We start from the raw sequence: 17,973 nt of genomic DNA, 5'->3' as shown, positions 1-17,973 counted from the left end.
GGTGGGGGGGGGGGGGACGGTGGGTGGGGGGGTAGGTGGAGTTAGGGTATGACAGCAACTGACACTTACTTCATTGAACGGAGCGAAAGGTCCCAGCATACTTCACAAGGAGGGTCAGTATCAAGTCCCGTTCACCCATCACCCCTGTGCTCGCTGACCTACATTGACTCCCCGTCCGGCAACGGCTCGATTTTAAAATTCTCATTCTTGTTTTCCAGTACCTCCATGGCCTCGCCCCTTCCTATCTCTGTAACCTCCTCCAGCCCTACAAGCCTCCGAGATCTCTGCGCTCCTCCAATTCTGGCCTCTTGCGCATCCCCGATTTTCATCGCTCCACCATTGGCGGCCGTGCCTTCAGCTGCCTAGGCCCTAAGCTCTGGAATTCTGAAATTCCCTCCCTAAACCTCTCCGTCTCTCTACCTCTCCCTCACTTCCTTTAAGACGCTCCTTAAAACCTACCTCTTTGACCAAGCTTTTGGTTGCCTATCCTAATATCTCTTATGTGGCTCAGTGTCAAATTTTGTCTGATAACGCTCCAGTGAAGCGCCTTGGGACTATGTTGAAGGCGCTATATAAATGCAAGTTGTTGTCAGACACCAAGTAGGATTTGGGAGATGAGGTGAAGACATGGTTAAAGAGATATGCGTTGAGGAGACCTTTCATGGTAGGGAGACATGTAGCAAGGTGAAGGACTTCAGGAGCAGTGCACGGATGTGATGGCTGAAGGCTTTGTCACCATGGTGAACTTAAGTGGGGGGGTGGTGGACATGAAGTAGTTGAAGGGTGGAGGCTATGAGTTGGGACATAATACTAGAAGACCTTGTAGAGATAGAGTGGATAGATTTGTAAATGAGGAGGAGGAATTTGAAGTCAAGGCATTGGGGGGGGGGGTGGGGAGGGTGGAGATCTGGGGTGATAGGTGAGAGGACTCGGAATGGATTAGAAGCTTGGGATGAATTGGAATTTGTGTAACATGCAGCTGAGGAGATTAGCAAGAAGATCATTGGGGAAGTCAAGGCTGGAATGGACGGAGATTTCAGTGACATTGGGCATGGGATTGGGGAAGGAATTGGCAGTCTTGGTGATGGGCTAGATTTGGGGTTTGAAGCACAGTTCAGGATGAAATAGGACCCACGGGGGGAAATGAGGAGAATTGTTTTTATGCAGAGAGTTGTTATGAGCTGAAAGGCAATACCTCAAAAGGTGGTGGAAGCAGGTTCAATAGAAACTTTCAAAAGGGAATTGGATATATACTTGTAAAGGAAAACATTGCAGGGATATGAGCAAAAAGCGGAGCCAGTGGGAATAATTGGATACCTCTTTCAAAGAACTGGCACAGACATGATGGGCCGAATGGCCTCTTTCTGTGCTGTAAGATTCTATGAATATGGTGCTTTAATGGGTCAAATGGTCTTTTCTTGTTCCTGACTGCTATCTATTTACTGATGGAAAGTGGCATCCATAGGAACATAGGGACATAGGAACAGGAATAGGCCATTCAGCCCCTTGAGCCTGTTCTGCCATTCAATGAGATCCTGGTTGATCTGTATCCTAACTCCATCCACCCGCATTGGCTCCATATCCCTTAATACCTTTGACTAGCAAAAATCTATTGATCTCAGATTTAAAATTATTAATTGAGCTAGTATCTACTGCTTTGAGAGAGAGTTCCACACTTCTACCACCCTTTGCGTGAAGTAGTGCTTCCTAATTTCTCTCTGGAATGGTCTCGCTCTGATTTTAAGGTTATGTCCCCTTGTCCTAGACTCTGCCACCAAATGTTTCTCTTTATCTACCCTATCAATGCCTTTCAAAATTCTAAAAACCTCAATCAAATCACCTCTTAACCTTCTATATTCCAGGGAATACAAGTCTAGTTTACGTAATCTCTTCTCATAATTTAACCCTTGGAGCTCTGGTAACATTCTTGTGAAGCTGCGCTGCACTCCTTCCAAGGCCAATATATCCTTTCTAAGGTGCGGTGCCCAGAAATGTACACAACACTCCAGATGTGGTTAACCAGGGCTTTGCATAGCTGTAGCGAAACTTCCTCCCCTTTATATTCTAGCCCTCTAGTTATAAAGGCTAACATTCCATTAGTCTTTTTGATTATTGTTTGTACCTGACCACTACATTTTAGTGATCTGTGTACATGGACCTCTACATCTCTTTGGACCTCCACTGTTCCTAGCTTTTTGTCATTTAAAAAATACTCGGATCTATCCGTTTTTGGTCCAAAATGGACCACACTTACCTGCACTGAAATCCATCTGCCACAGTTTTGCCTACTCATTTAATCTATCAATATCTCTGTAATGTTATGCTTCCATCTACATTGCTTACTATGCTATCAATCTTTGTGTCATTGACTAACTTGAATATATGGCTCTCTATTGTGTTATCTAAGTCATTAATAAAAAAGTGAATTGTTGAGGCCCCAGCACAGATCCTGTGGGACACCACTAGCCACTTCCTTTCAATTCGAGTACATACCCATTATCCCTACTCTCTGTCTTCTACCGCCTAACCAATCTCCGAACCAGGTCAATAATTTGCCTTCAATTCCATGAGCTTTAAGAACATAAGAACATTAGAAATAGGAGCAGGAGTTGGCCATACGGCCCCTCGAGCCTGCTTCACCATTCAATCAGATCATGGCTGATCTTTGACCTCAACTCCACTTTCTGCCCGATTGGGTAGAGAATTCCAAAGGTTCACAACCCTCTGAGTGAAGAAATTCCTCCTTATCTCAGTCTTAAATGGCTGATCCCTTATCCTGCAACTATGCCGCCTGGTTCTAGACTCTCCAGCCAGGGGAAACAACCTCTCAGCATTTAATTTTGGCTTACAGTCTCTTATGTGGAACCTTATCAAATGCCTTCTGGAAGTCCATATAAACTACATCCATAGACATTCCCATGTATACTACTTTAGTTGCTTCCTCAAAAATTCAGTTCATTAGAAATGACCCACCCTTTACAAATCCATGTTGACTCTCTCTAATCAGCTCAAATTTCTCTAAGTGCTCAGTCACACTTTCCTTAATTATAGATTCCAATAACTTCCCCCCAACAGATGTTAGACTAACAGGTCTATAATTTCCTGGTTTCTCTCTCTCACCTTCCTGAACTAATGGAGATACATTTGCAATTTTCCAATCTGAAGGGACAATTCCTGAATCGAGAGAGCTTTGGAAGATTATGGCTGAATCATCTGCAATTTCTTCACCTACTTCCTTTAAAAGCCTGGGGTAGAAACCATCAGGTCCTGGGGATTTGTCAGCCTTTAGTGCCATTATTTTTCTAATACTGTTTTCTTGCTTACGTTAACTTTAGTGAGTTCCAGTCCTTGGTTCATTATTAGTTTCCCTGAAATGTCAGGTATATTATCCTCTTCCTCTACTGTGAAGACTGACACAAAGTAATTATTCAACAAGTCTGTCATTTCCTTATTTTCATTTGCAATATTACCCGCATCTGTTTTTAAAGGGCCCACATTACTCTTGACTACCCTTTTTCTTCTAACACAATTGTAAAATCTTTTTGTGTTAATCTTGAGATCCCTCGCAAGTTTCTTTTTGTACCCCTTTTTCCAGCTCTTACTGTCTTTTTTGTCTTCCTTTGCTCTTCTTTATAACTCTCCCAGTCCCCTGGATCTACACTATTCTTTGCACTTTTGTATGCTCTTTCCTTCAGTTTTATGTTATCTCTCACCTCTTTTGTCGACCATGGCTGTTTTATTTGGCACGTAGAGCTCTTGCTCCTTAGGGGTATGTACTGGTCCTGTATTAAATTCCTTTTTGAACACCTCCCACTGTTTTACCCGATAACAGTTTTGACCAGTTTGCTGTGGTCAGTCTCTGTCTCATCCCAATAAAGTTAGCCTTACCAAAATCTAGAATCTTAGTAACTGTGTAAAGTTTCTCCTTTTCAAACCTAACATTGAATTCGATCATATTGTGATCACTGTTAGTTAATAATCTAACAGTAAGGGAACATTTATCTAAGTCTGGCTCATTACTCATTATTAAATCTAGAATAGCCGGCCCTCTTGCTGGCTCTAGAACATATTGCTCCAGAAAACAATCTTGAATGCACTCAAGAAATTCACTCCCTTTCTGACGAGCTATTCTGCTCGTCCCAATATATATGAAAATTAAAAGTCTCCAATTAAAACAACTTTGCTTTTGCTACAAGCTCCACTAGTCTCTGAATTAATACATTCTGCCACTTTCTTGCTACTATCAGGAGGCCTGTAGACAACTCCCATTACAGTTTTCCAACCTCTCTTATTCCTCAATTCTAACCATAGAGTCTCCGCTGGTTGTTTGGTCAAGTAGTCTACATACACTCAGTATAGAGGGTCACAGGTGATGAATGGAAAGTTGGGTGAGGTATGAAAGGCTGCCAGCCCATGGAACTGTATCCCAGCAAGAATCCGTAGCCTGGATTTTCCTCTTTTGGTCCAGTTACCACCAGAATGGCTATGGATGGGCTTTAGATGGTCGAAATTGAAGTGAGCTGTTTCCACCCAATTTTCAACGGTCAGATGATTAGGGGTAGATTCGGACAGCTCCAAAGAGTGCACCAATGGTGGGACTGAAAACCTGCATCAGTAAAATTAAAGGGAAGTGTCGCAACATAGGGAGCAGAATTCTGAAAACCTTTGAAGATCCTCGGAAAGCATCTCAATCAAGGTTGAACGAGCAGGGGGACTAAGAAGATGCAGGCAAAAATGAAGGGGTGAAAGAAAACAAGTTTCAGACTGGAGTCTGCAGGTAAGTGAAGGAACACCTGTGGTGTTTGCTGAAAGAACTTGCATTTATATAACATTTTTCATGACCTCAGGGCGTCTTAAAGTGCTTTACAGTCAATGAAGTATTTTTTTTCTGAAGTGTAGTCACTGTTGTAATGTAGGCAATGCAGCAGCCAATTTGTGTACAGCAAGATTCCACAAACAGCAATGAGATAAATGACCTGATAATCTGTTTTTAGTGATGTTGGTTGAGGGCTAAATATTGGCCAGGACACCAGGGAGAACTCCTGCTCTTCTTCAAAATAGTGCCATGGGATCTTTTACATTCACCTGAGAGGACAGACGGGGCCTCGGTTTGAGGTGTCATCCGAAAGACGGCACCTCCAACAATGCAGCACTCCCTCAGTATTGCCGTAGAGTGTCAGCCTAGATTTTGTGCTCAAGTATCTGGAGTGGGTCTATGAACCCACGACTCAGAGTCAAGAGAGCTACCCACTGAGCCATGGCTGAAGTGGAAATAGTGGTGAATGAGGTGAGTGCAAGAAGGTCGCTCTGCAATACATGCCAATAGATCAATATTGCTGCATGCCTACAATATATACAGGGTGTGCTAGTTTATATAATATGCACAGGGTGTGATATTCTATATAATATATACAGGGTGTGATATTCTCTATAATATATACAGGGTGTGTTATTCTCTATAATATATACAGGGTGCGTTATTCTCTATAATATATGCAGAGTGTGATATTCACGATAGTATATACAGGATATGTTATTCTCAATAATATATACAGGGTGTGATATTCACTACAAATTATAAAGGATGTGCTATTCCCTATAGTATATACAGGGTGTGTTATTCACTATAATATATACAGGGTGTGTTATTCACTATAATATATACAGGGTGTGTTATTCACTATAATATATACAGGGTGTGATATTCACTATAATATATACAGGGTGTGTTAGTCACTATAATATATACAGGGTGTGATATTCACTATAATATATACAGGGTGTGTTATTCAGTATAATGTATACAGGGTGTGTTATTCAGTACAATATATACAGGGCGTGATATTCACTAGAAATTATACAGGATGTGCTATTCACTATAATATAATAGAGTTTGCTATATTGTCTTGTCTTAGAAGCTGCATTTACCCACTCAGCCATTAGGGGAGCTGTGGAGCGGCCCATTGTTAATTACACTGGCAAATATTATAAAGGATGGTCCTCAATGAGCTGGTCCCGTTGGTACTGATTAATCAGACTGAGTCTAATAAATAATGCCTCTTCTATATAAAACCATGTTGACAAGAGTCTGGTCACTGATCATTGATGGGCACTCATTCTCTGAGGATTGTCTCCCTAATGGTCATTCTGCCTGGGCCATGTGACTGTGCAGCCAAGAGGGCGACTGCGTGATGGACCATGGAGATCAGTGACCATTTGGAAAGGCCTGAGCTGATCAGGGTCAGTCCCCATGGATTTACAAAGTGCAGGTCTTGCATGACGAAAATAATCAAATTACTGTTCACATGGGCAAAGGGAGTGCAGCAAGTGTTAGACTTTCAAAAGGTTTTTGATAAAGTGCCACCTCAGAGACTTGCCAAGGTGATGGTCCCTAGTGCGTCTGATAAGGTGGTGACATAGATAGAGAGGTGGCAGAAGGACGGAGACAGAGTTGGAGTAAATAGATGTTTCTTGGGGTGGGGATCCCATGGCTGGTGGGGTGGTCTGCACCCCGGGGTCTACCCTCCTTTCTCCTCCTCATTCCCGGGCCACGGCAGCCTTCCCCTCCTTGCCAGATTTCCCATGCTTCCCTCTCCCTCTGCTGGTCTACCTTAACGATTTACACCTCCCCTGGACCCATCTTTTGTTTTTTTTTACTTGTCCCATTACCACCCCCTTTTGCCTTTCACCATCATCCCTTTTGACATTTAATCACTCCTGCCCGCCACCCAATCACAGACCCACCCCCCCTACTTTTGTTCTTTCCTCCCTCCCCCCATTTTCCCTGCCTCTGCACTTGCTTAAAAACTGTTAAATCTCTAACTTCCTCCAGTTCTGACGAAAGGTCATCGACCTGAAACGTTAACCCTGTTTCTCTCTCCACAGATGCTGCCTGACCTGCTGAGTGTTTCCAGCATTTCCTGTTTTTATTTTAGGTTTAGCCAGTGTTGTGTCCTGGGGGATCTGTATTAGAACCTCCCTGATATCAATGGTTTGGGACATGGGCATAGAGTGAATAATACAACAATTTCCTGATGAGATCAAATTACGAGGCATCACAAGCCATGAGGAAGTGCTGGGGACACTGCAGGAGGACAACAACTTGCATTTATATAGCACCTTTAACGTAGTAAAACATCCCAAGGTGCTTCACAGGAGCGTAATCAGACACAAATTGACACCGAGCCACATAAGGAGATATTAGGACAGGTGACCAAACCCTCGGTCAAAGAGGGAGGTTTTAAGCTGAGTCTTAAAGGAGGAGAGAGAGGTGGAGAGGTTTAGGGAGGGGATTCCAGAGTTTAGGGCCTAGGCGGCTGAAGGCAAGGCCGCCGATGGTAGGGAGAAAGATGTGGGGGATGCGCAAGAGGCCAGAGTTGGAGGAGCGCAGAGTCCTTGGTGGGTTGTAGGGCTGGAGGAGGTTACAGAGAGAGGGAGGGGCGAGGCCCGAGATAGGGAGTTGATTGGAACATGACATCAGATAAATGAGGGGCTATGCAGTTATGTGGGAAATGGAGATCAAAGTAGGTGGCCGTGAAGTAGCAGATTTTTGGCAAAAAGAACAGAGAATAGTAATAGACCCTACACAGTAAGGTTCTCAATGGAGAATCAGAGCCAGTTAGGCACAGAGAGTTTTAAAAGCAGGATTGCAAGTGGAAAAATACATAAAAAGTGACAATGGAAATCTGGGTTTTATACATTAAATAAAAATGCAAGGAGGCGATAATGAATCAGTACAAGACTCTGGTTAGGCCGCAGTTAGGGTATCCTGGCATGCATCATAGCAGGGATATTAGAGCTGTGGAAAAGGGTGCAATGTAGATTCACTGGGATGATACCAAGGAGGAGAGGGTGAAGCTATGAGGAGAGATTTTAAAAAAACTGGGCTGTGTTGACTGGAGCAGAGAAGGTTAAGGGGAATCTAATAGACACGTTCAAAAAGAGTATGAGAAGGGAAATAGTGAAAGATCATTCCTGCAGTTTAGTGAATTGTTAACAAGGGGCCATAGATTGGAAACACAAAGGGGAAGGTTAGAAGTACGTTTTTCCTGGTTGTTAGATTATGGACGACACTGCCACAAGTGGCTATTGAAGACACGGCAATTGAGACATTTAAGAGAGAATTAGATAAGCACTTGGAGATTTTAGTAACCTGCCCCAGTGCCTCCTTCTTTGGCTCAGTGTCAATTTTTGTCTGATTTACTCTCCTGAGAAGCGCCTTGGGATGTTTTACTATGTTAAAGGCGCTATATAAATGCAAGTTGTTGTTACTAGGCTCTGGAATTCCCTCTCCGCCTCTCCACCTCTCCTCCTTTAAGACGCTCCTTAAAACCTACCTCTTTGACCAAGCTTTTGCTCACCTGCCCTAATATCTCCTTATGTGGCTCGGTGTTAAATTTTGTTTGATAATCGCTCCTGTGAAGCGCCTTGGGACGTTTTACTATGTTAAAGACACTGTATAAATGCAAGTTGTTGTTGTTACGGTTCTGTGGATGAAGTTTCATATCGAGGATACAACACGCTGGGAAGCTCAGTGTCAGACGGTTTGGCACGGTGGCTGGGGTCTGTGACTCCCTCAACTCAGCACCAGCATTACTTCAAGACTCCCACTGCTCGGACCCCCCCGTCCCCTGCACTGAGATCGTGAGAGTTGGCATTGCTGCTGTTGTGTGTGATTATTGTAAACAATTTTACAACACCAAGTGAGGAAGGAGGAAGTCTCCGAAAGCTTGTGAATTTAAAATAAAATTGCTGGACTATAACTTGGTGTTGTAAAATTGTTTACAATTGTCAACCCCAGTCCATCACCGGCATCTCCACATCGTGTGTGATTATGGTAGTGGAGGGGGAAGCAGTAAATCAAATAAAAAATGGTTGTATTGGGGGTGGAGAGGAATATAATACAAGTATAAAAGAATATTTTAGATTGATTTTTGGTACAAATTAATGCTCATCTACTGCAGCGAATTAAATCTAGACAAGGAACTTGATGCTCTTGTGGATATCAGACAAGGCCTCAGGGTTTTGCATGAGGTGGAAAAAGATCATGGTCAATGTCGCCCTCTCGCGTTGACAATGAGGTAATGCAGCTCACTTTTTAATAGTGAGCAGTTTTGTCTTCTCTCCATATTATGGGCCAGAATTTCTGTCAAAATAACGGCAAGGCTAATGGCAGGACCTGATTTAAACTATTGACTCCGCTTCCAGGCCGCAGCCAGCCAGATTGAGAGGCTGCTGCCCCCAGAGTGGAGAGGAGGGAGGGAGGGAGAGATCATGGGTCAGGAGGAACATCGGTGGGGAGGGGGGGGGGGTGGTGACATCAAGTCAGGGGCCGGAGAGATTGGGAGAGGGGCCTGAGATCGGGGGAGGGGGCCTGGAGATCGAGGGAGGGGGCGGAGAGGTCGGGGAGGGGGAGCAGATAGATTGCAGCGGGGGGGGGGGGATGTCGATCGGTGGGGGGAGGGGTCCGATGGCGGGGGACGGGGTCAGATCGTGGGGGAAGTCCGATTGCGGGGGGGGGCGGGGCGGGTCCGTTCGCGGGGAGGGTCCGATCGTGGAGGGAGGGTCCGATCGCACGGTGAGGTGGGGCGGTCCGATCGTGGGGAGGGTCCGATCGTGGAGGGAGGGTCCGATCGCACGGTGAGGTGGGGCGGTCCGATCGTGGGGAGGGTCCGATCGTGGAGGGAGGGTCCGATCGCACGGTGAGGTGGGGCGGTCCGATCGTGGGGAGGGTCCGATCGTGGGTAGGGTCCAATTGCGGGGGGCGGGGTCTGATCGTGGGGGAGGGGTCCTATCGTTGGCGGCAGGTGGGGTCCTAAAGTGGTGCCCAGAATTGGACACAATACTCCAGCTGGGGCCTAATCAGTGATTTATAAAGGTTCAGCATAACTTGATGGCTCCTTTAACATAAGGCGCTCCTATTGCTAATCTCAAACCGAGCGACGCTTGTTTATTTATTTAGCTGTAAATGGCAGCTGCAGCAGGTACTATTACACCTTAATTGTCGCTATGGGCACGGTATTTTATTCTCTAAAGCCGCTCCCTTTGTTTGGGTGCAGGAGTTCCTGGGTTGCTGGAAAATGAGGAGCCAATGCATCACCCCTAACCGACTGACGCTCGGAAATTATGGTCAAAGAAAGAACTTGCATTTATATAGCACCTTTCACAACCTCAGGACGGCCCAAACCCCTTTACAGCCAATGACGTACTTTTGAAGTGTAGTCACTGTTGTAATGTAGGAAACGAGGCAGCCAATTTGCGCACAGCAAGATCCCACAAACAGCAACAGTTATAATGACCAGATCATGTGTTTTAGGTGTTGGTTGAGGGACACTGGCCAGGACACGGGGGGAATCTCCCCTACTCTTCTTCCAAGTAAGTGCCTTTTACGTCCACCTGAGAGGGCAGACAGGGCCTTGGTTTAATGTCTCATCCAAAAAACAGCACTTCCTCAATACTGCATTGGAGCATCAGCCTGGGTTATATACTCAAATTTCTGGAGTGGGACTTGAACCCACAACCATTTAGTGATTTAGAGGCAAGTGTGCTGCTATTTGAGCCAAGGCTGATACTACTATAGAGTCCCTTGTTGCCACTTAAAGGGGAATGTCATTGTAGCTAGTGGTAACAACAACAACTTGCATTTATACAGCGCCTTTAACGTAGTAAAACGTCCCAAGGCACGTCAAAGGAGCCAAAAATAGACAAAAATTGACCGAGCCAAAGAAGGAGGCATTATGACAGGTGACCAAACGCTTGGTCAAAGGGGTAGGTTTTAAGCAGTGTCTTAAAGGAGGAGAGAGAGGTGGAGAGACAAAGAGGTTTAGGGAGGGAAATCCAGGGCTTCAGGCCTAGGCAGCTGAAGGCACAGCCGCCAATGGTGGAGTGATTAAAATCGGGGATGCACAAGAGGCCAGAATTGGAGGAACCCAGAGATCTGGGAGGGTTGTAGGGCTGGAGGAGGTTACGGAGATAGGGAGGGGCGAAGCCATGGATGGATTTGAACAAGAGGATGAAAATTTTAAAATCAAGTGCTGCAATGTAAAGAACTATCCCCTTCCTTCCATATCTCTTTCATGAAGCAATACTTTTATTAATGGCACAGTAAGTATATCTTAATTGTTGCTATTAATTAAATCATATTATCTCTTTTCATCAATAAAAGCTTAATTGTCCATATTGTTGAAATAATGAACCCAAATCAATAGAGTAGAGAATCTTTCTCCTTAGACAAAAAGGTTAAGGGGAGATCTAATAGAGGTGTTCAAAATTATGAGGGGTTTTGATAAAGTAAACAAGGGGAAACTGTTTCCAGTGGCAGGAGGGTCTGAGGTCACAGATTTAAGTAATTGGCAAAAGAATCAAAGGGGAGACGAGAATTTTTTTTTATGCTGCGAGTTGTAATGATCTGGAACACACTGCCTGAAAGGGTGGTGGAAGCAGATTCAATAGTAACTTTCAAAGGGGAATTAGATAAATACTTGAAAATAAAATATTTGCAGGGCTATAGGGAAAGAGCTGGGGAGTGAGGCTAAACGGATAGCTCTTTCAAAGAACCGGCACAGGCATAATGGGCCGAATGGCCTCACTCTGTTTTGTACGATTCTATGAAGAGGTTAGGGGAGCATGATTTTGCTTCTGAAGTTTTCACGTAATCTGTTAGCATTAACAAAAGAAAACTATCCGGTCAGGATACAACCTGTAGTTGCTCCCTTCTGATTTTGAAAGTAGCCAGTTAACCAGTATGAATGGTAGCATTAGGAACAGGAGTATTACATAGAATGTCATAGAATGTACAGCACAGAAATAGGCCATTCAGCCCAACAGGTCTATGCCAGTGTTTATGCTCCACATGAGCCTCCTCCCTCCTTACTTCATCTAACCCTATCAGCATACCCTTCTATTCCTTTCTTCTTCATGTGTTTATCCAGCTTTCCCTTAAATGCATCTGTGCCATTCACCTCAACTACTCCTTGTGGTAGCGAGTTCCACATTCTTACCACTCTCTGGGTAAAGAAGTTTCTCCTGAATTCCCTATTGGATTTATTGGTGACTATCTTATATTTATGGCCTCTAGTTTTGGTCTCCCCCACAAGTGGAAACATCTTCAGTACATCTACCCTATCAAACCCTTTCATAATCTTAAAGACCTCTATCAGGTCACCCCTCAGTCTTCTCTTCTCTAGAGAAAAAAGATCCAGCCTGCTCAATCTTTCCTGATAAGTATAACCTCTCAGTTCTGGTGTCATCCTAGTAAATCTTTCTTGCACCTTCTCCAGTGCCTCTATATCCTTTTTGTAATATGGGGACAAGAACTGTTTACAATACTTCAAGTGTGGTCTAACCAAGGTTCTATACAAGGTTAACATAACTTTTCTGCTTTTCAATTCTATCTCTCTAGAAATGAACCCCAGTGCTTGGTTTGCTTTTTTTTATGACCTTTTTAACCTGTGCCACTACTTTTAATGATTAGCACTCCCAGATCCCTCTGCTCCTCTACCCCATTTAGACTCTTATTATCCAAGCAGAATATGACCCCCTTATTCTTCCTACCAAAATATAACACCTCACATGTATCTATATTGAAATTCATTTGCCAATTACATGCCCATTCTGTGTAGGCCATTCAGCCCCTCGGCCTGCTCCGCCATTCTGTCAGATCATGGCCGACCTGTAGCTCAGCTCCATTTACCCGCCTTTGCTCCATATCCCTTGATCAGAGAACAAGGACAGGTTGACATTTCATCAGAAAGGCCTGTGCCTGGAGCATTCTCTTTACAAATGTGGATGGACCCGGTCTGTTGTTCCAGCATTTTCTCTTTTTATTTCAGATTTCCAGCATTGGCCTTTTTTTATTGTTAATCTGGTGGCAAATTGTGTGTTAGCCTTAATGCAAGGGGGTTGGAGTATAAGAGAAAGGAGGTCTTGCTGCAATTATATAGAGCCCTGGTGAGACCACACCTGGAGTACTGCGTACAGTTTTGGTCTCCTTACCTAAGGAAGGATATACTTGCCTGAGAGGGGGTGCAACAAAAGTTCACTAGATTGATTCCTGGGATGAGAGGGTTGTCCTATGAGGAGAGATTGAGTAGATTGGACCTATGCTCTCTGGAGTTTAGAAGAATGAGAGGTGATCTCATTGAAACGTATAAAATTCTTAGAGGGCTTGACAGGGTAGATGCTGAGAGGCTGTTTTCCCCTGACTGGAGAGTCTAGAACTAGGAGTCACACTCTCAAGATATGGGGTCGCCATTTAGGACTGAGATGAGGAAAAATTTCTTCACTCAGAGTGTTGTGAATTTGGAATTCTCCAGCCCGGAGGGCTGTGGATGCTCAGTTGTTGAGTATATTCAAAGCTGAGATCGACAGATTTTTGGGCATTAAGAGAATCAAGGGATATGGGGATCGGGCGGGAAAGTGGAGTTGAGGTCGAAGATCAGCCATGATCTTATTGAATGGCGGATCAGGCTCGAGGGAATGTATAGCCTACTCCTGCTCCTATTTCTTATGTTCTTATAGTTCAGGGATTTTTTTTTTTGCCCTCTCTTGCTTGCTGACTCTCGTGCACTATTGAGAGTCACTCAGTCAAATCCACCAGGGCCGATAAAATCTCAGTCTTATCTGAAGAGCTCCCAGACTTGGCCAAGAACGAAGAGCTTTACTCACTGGCTCTGTAGCCTGGAGTGACCGTCCTGTGGGAAAGTGCATATCTAACTCCTGGCGTAGGAGGGAAACCGAGGCTTGGGCCTTTCGTTAAAAAAGAAAGCCTGAATGTTTATTTATTGATTAAAGATGGAACGATACGCTAAGAAACTGTGGGCAGGAGCCAAGGGGATAAGCCAGGCCAATAATCTACCAGATGTGGTTACATAACCAAAGCATACAAGGCTGGTAGCATATAGAAAGAGAGGAAATAACTTGCATTTATATAGCGCCTTGCACAACTTCAGGATGTCCCATAGTGCTGCACAGCCAATGAAGTATTTTTTGAAGTGTAGTCACTGTTGTAATGTAGGAAACACAGCAGCCATTGAAGGCTAATGGAATGCTGGCCTTTATATCTAGAGGACTAGAGTACAAGGGGGCAGAAGTTATGCTGCAGCTATACAAAACCCTGGTTAGACTGCACCTGGAGTACTGTGAGCAGTTCTGAGCACCGCACCCTCGGAAGGACCTTGGAGGGAGTGCAGCGTGGGTTTATTAGAATGATACCCGGACTTCAAGGGTTAAGTTACAAGGAGAGATTACACAAATTGGGGTTGTATTCTCTCGAGTTTAGAAGGTTAAGGGGTGATCTGATCGAAGTTTATAAGATATTAAGGGGAACAGATAGGGTGGATAGAGAGAAACTATTTCCGCTGGTTGGGGATTCTAGGAGTAGGGGGCACAGTCTAAAAATTAGAGCCAGACCTTTCAGGAGCGAGATTTCTACACACAAAGGGTGGTAGAAGTTTGGAACTCTCTTCTGCAAATGGCAAATGATACTAGCTCAACTGCTAAATTTAAATCTGAGATAGATAGCTTTTTGGCAACCAAAGGTATTAAGGGATATGGGCAAAAGGCAGGCATATGGAGTTAGATCACAGATCAGCCATGATCTTATCAAATGGCGGAGCAGGCACGAGGGGCTGAATGGCCTACTCCTGTTCCTACGTTCCTATGTTCATTGTGTGCACAGCAAGGTCCCACAAAACAGCAATGAGATAAATGACCAGATAATCTGTTTTGGTGATGTCGAGGGATAAACGTTGGCTCAGGATTTAGAGGGAGGGGGACTCACGATGGCCGTAGTGTCGCAGGTCAGGATCACTGCCGTTGAAGTGTATTCCGATAACCTGGTGCATTGGTCTTCCGCGGAAGGAAGGATATCTGGATACGAACGCGGTTACAGGTGTTCTCCTGATACCTCGAAGCGAGAATGCGCTCTGTGATGTGCCATACAGAACAGGAAGATCCCAGTCATGATTCCCCTGCCCCCCCCCCCCCCCCCCCCCACAATCTGTGCTGAGCTGGTCTCAGCCAAACAAACGCTGGAGCTGCTACACGTTCCCTCGGTATTTCAGCACCACGCAGGGTTAAATCCTGAGTCATCAGGGGGGCAATTTTAACCTAACTGGCCGGGCAGGAAACCCACGGGATTGGGGCGGGGCTAACACTGGTTTTACATACCGCCCAATACCGCTCGCCATTGCCTTCAGTGGAAAGTAAAATCGAGCATTAACTCCGCCCCCTCCCCCACCCCCCCCACCGATCCCATCAGTTTCCTGACGAGCGGATCAGGTTAAATTTGCCCCCTTTATAGTGTCTCAGTGCTGGAATATGGATGCATACGGGCGACAGGTGATGGCAGAATCAGGCTCAGCTCTGAAGCCTCCCCCCTCCCAAGGTCAAATTTCCCGTTGACTCTCAGGAGCCGAAGCTCCTCGGCCCTTCCAGCCCGCTCCTGCTGCAACTCCGGAAAACAGGATCCACCGGGCCCCGGCCTATGCTAGGAGCTCCCAAGGGGCCTTCACAAGGGATGCAGGGGAATCCCCCACGACCTCACAGAAGGCCAGGCAGAACGTCGGAGGATGGTCTGCCGAGGAGGAAGAGGTGTAGTGGCCCTCACCCAGTGGCACATGGGGGGAACCACACTTGTGGATCTGGGTTTGGCCTCGAGCCCCGGTGGATGAAAAAAAGGCATGTCGATGTATCAGCCCCCTTAACAACGGGAACAGTGAGGGCTCGACGGCATTCTTTCTTTTCAGGTCTCCTTTTCAGAGAGGGAATCTGACTTGGGACCAGTCGCTGGATTATCTGGACCCTCTGGGGGTCCCGCTGTTGAGATTCCCTCTTTAGAGGGGCTGCTGCTAGAAAGAAAGAAAGACTTGCATTTGTTCAATACCTTTCATGACCTCGGGACGTCCCAAATGACTTTACAGGCAATGAAGTACTTTTGAAGTGTGGTCACTGTTGTAACGTAGGAAACGCGGCAGCCAAATTCCACACGGCAAGGTCCCACAAACAGCGATGTGATAATGACCAGATCATCTATTTTAGTGATGTTGGTTGAGGGATAAATATTGGCCAGGACACTGGGGAGAACTCCCCTGCTCTTCTTCGAATCAGTGCCATGGGATCTTTTACGTCCACCTGAGAGGGCAGACGGTTTAACATCTCATCCGAAAGACGGCACCTCCGACAGTGCAGCACTCCCTCAGTACTGCACTGGGAGTGTCAGCCTGGATTATATGCTCAAGTCAGTGGAGTGGAACTACCTCTAACCCATGATCATCTGAGTCAGAGGTGAGAGTGCTACCACTGAGCCAAGGCTGACACCTGCTAGTGAGGCTCCCTCTTTGAACAGGGTACTGTTGTTAAGGCTCCCTCTTTCAAAAGGATCCTGATGGCAAGACTCCCTCTCTGTAAAGGAGACCTGTTGATGGTCCTCCCACTTTGGTCAGTTTTTCCCTCATCTGCGTTTTGTGAATGGCCTGAAAATTAGGGGAGGACAAGTGCAAAAGAGGACAACCCCAGCCTTTGGGAAAGGGTCCCCACGGCAATGCTACCTCTTTCATAGGGAGGGTGTTCCTAGAGATGGCACTCCCTCTTTAGACCGCAGACACCAGTGGACCTCCCTCTTCTGGACAGGTCTCCTTCAGCCTACGTAACGGCAGATGTTTCGAATCCAAATGGTTGCGTGCGAAAAGCAATTGAGCAGAATCCAAACTTGGCAGCGCAGAGGAGCCGTTTTCTGCATGACGCCAGTCCTGTGAGCCTTGAACGGAGACCATGACGGGTCAGATGTTGGACCAGGAATCCCATTGGCTCTCCACAGCGAACAGCGGCCGTCCAAAAATATACCCTTTGTCCTTTCTACCGAAATGAATGAGGCGGCACGTGAAGGTCGACTGCTCCTTGGAACTGGAAATATTTTTTATTGAACATTCGTCGAGGTTTATTAAAATAAATGGAGACCGTGCGTGACGTTCTTTGAACATGGATCTCAGTCCAGGCACGTAGGTCAAGGCTCTGCCTCGCCAAAAAAACCTTGTTACACATCTGAGGTCGTTTTCAATGTCTGGCAACACGGAAAACTACAATGGCGCTGCCAGGGGACTGGGCGGTGTACCAAGCTGGTGCACACGTTCCTTTCATGTCGGGCACGAACCCCATGCATTTTGCCAGGGTTTGGCTATTTTCCTGTTGGCTCGACCGGGTGGTCTCCCTCTGGAGTTATGGTGGGACACAAACTCATACCCCCCCCCCCCCCGACCCCGGTTGTATGTCACCCCCACTGTTCAGTTCACTCTAAAGTTAACGAAGCCGGTGTGTGTGTTGGCACGGGACTAATGTGGCACCATGGCTGGGCCCAGAAGTGTCACTGGAACTGGTTACATTACCGACTTCAGGTTGGAATGCTACCTGCATCGCTTTCATGTCACTGCGCTGCTCCTTCCGCGTCAGCCGCGGCTCAGTGGTAGCACCGTGACCGTGAGGAGGCTCCAACTGATCGCCAACCACAGGGCCTCAGGCATTGGGGTCCTGTATTATCTGAGGCCTGAGGCCTCCTCCATGCCAAGTGGGCTCAATGCACCCCCAGAAGGGGGTTGGCACATCCAGCGCAGTTGGAGCCTGTGCCCGTATCCTAACTCGCACCAAGTCCCGTTCACCTATCACCCCCGTGCTCGCTGACCTACATTAGCTCCGCAGTCCAGCAACGCCTCAATTTTAAAATTCTGATCCTTGTTTTCATATCCCTCCATGGCCTCGCCCCTCCCTAACTCTGTAAACTCCTCCAGCCCTACAACACTCCAAGCTTTCTGCACTCCCCTAATTCTGGCCTCTTGCGCATCCCCGATTTTAATCGTTCCACCGTTGGCGGCCGTGCTTGGCTATGCTCTGGAATTCCCTCCTTAAACCTCTCCACCTCTCTCTGCTCCTTTAAGACACTCCTTAAAACCTATTTCTTTGACCAAGCTTTTGATCATCTGT

The sequence above is a fragment of the Heptranchias perlo genome, chromosome 5, assembly GCF_035084215.1.
Source record: "Heptranchias perlo isolate sHepPer1 chromosome 5, sHepPer1.hap1, whole genome shotgun sequence".
NCBI lineage: Eukaryota > Metazoa > Chordata > Chondrichthyes > Hexanchiformes > Hexanchidae > Heptranchias > Heptranchias perlo.
Note: the sequence above shows the minus strand (reverse complement) of the source record.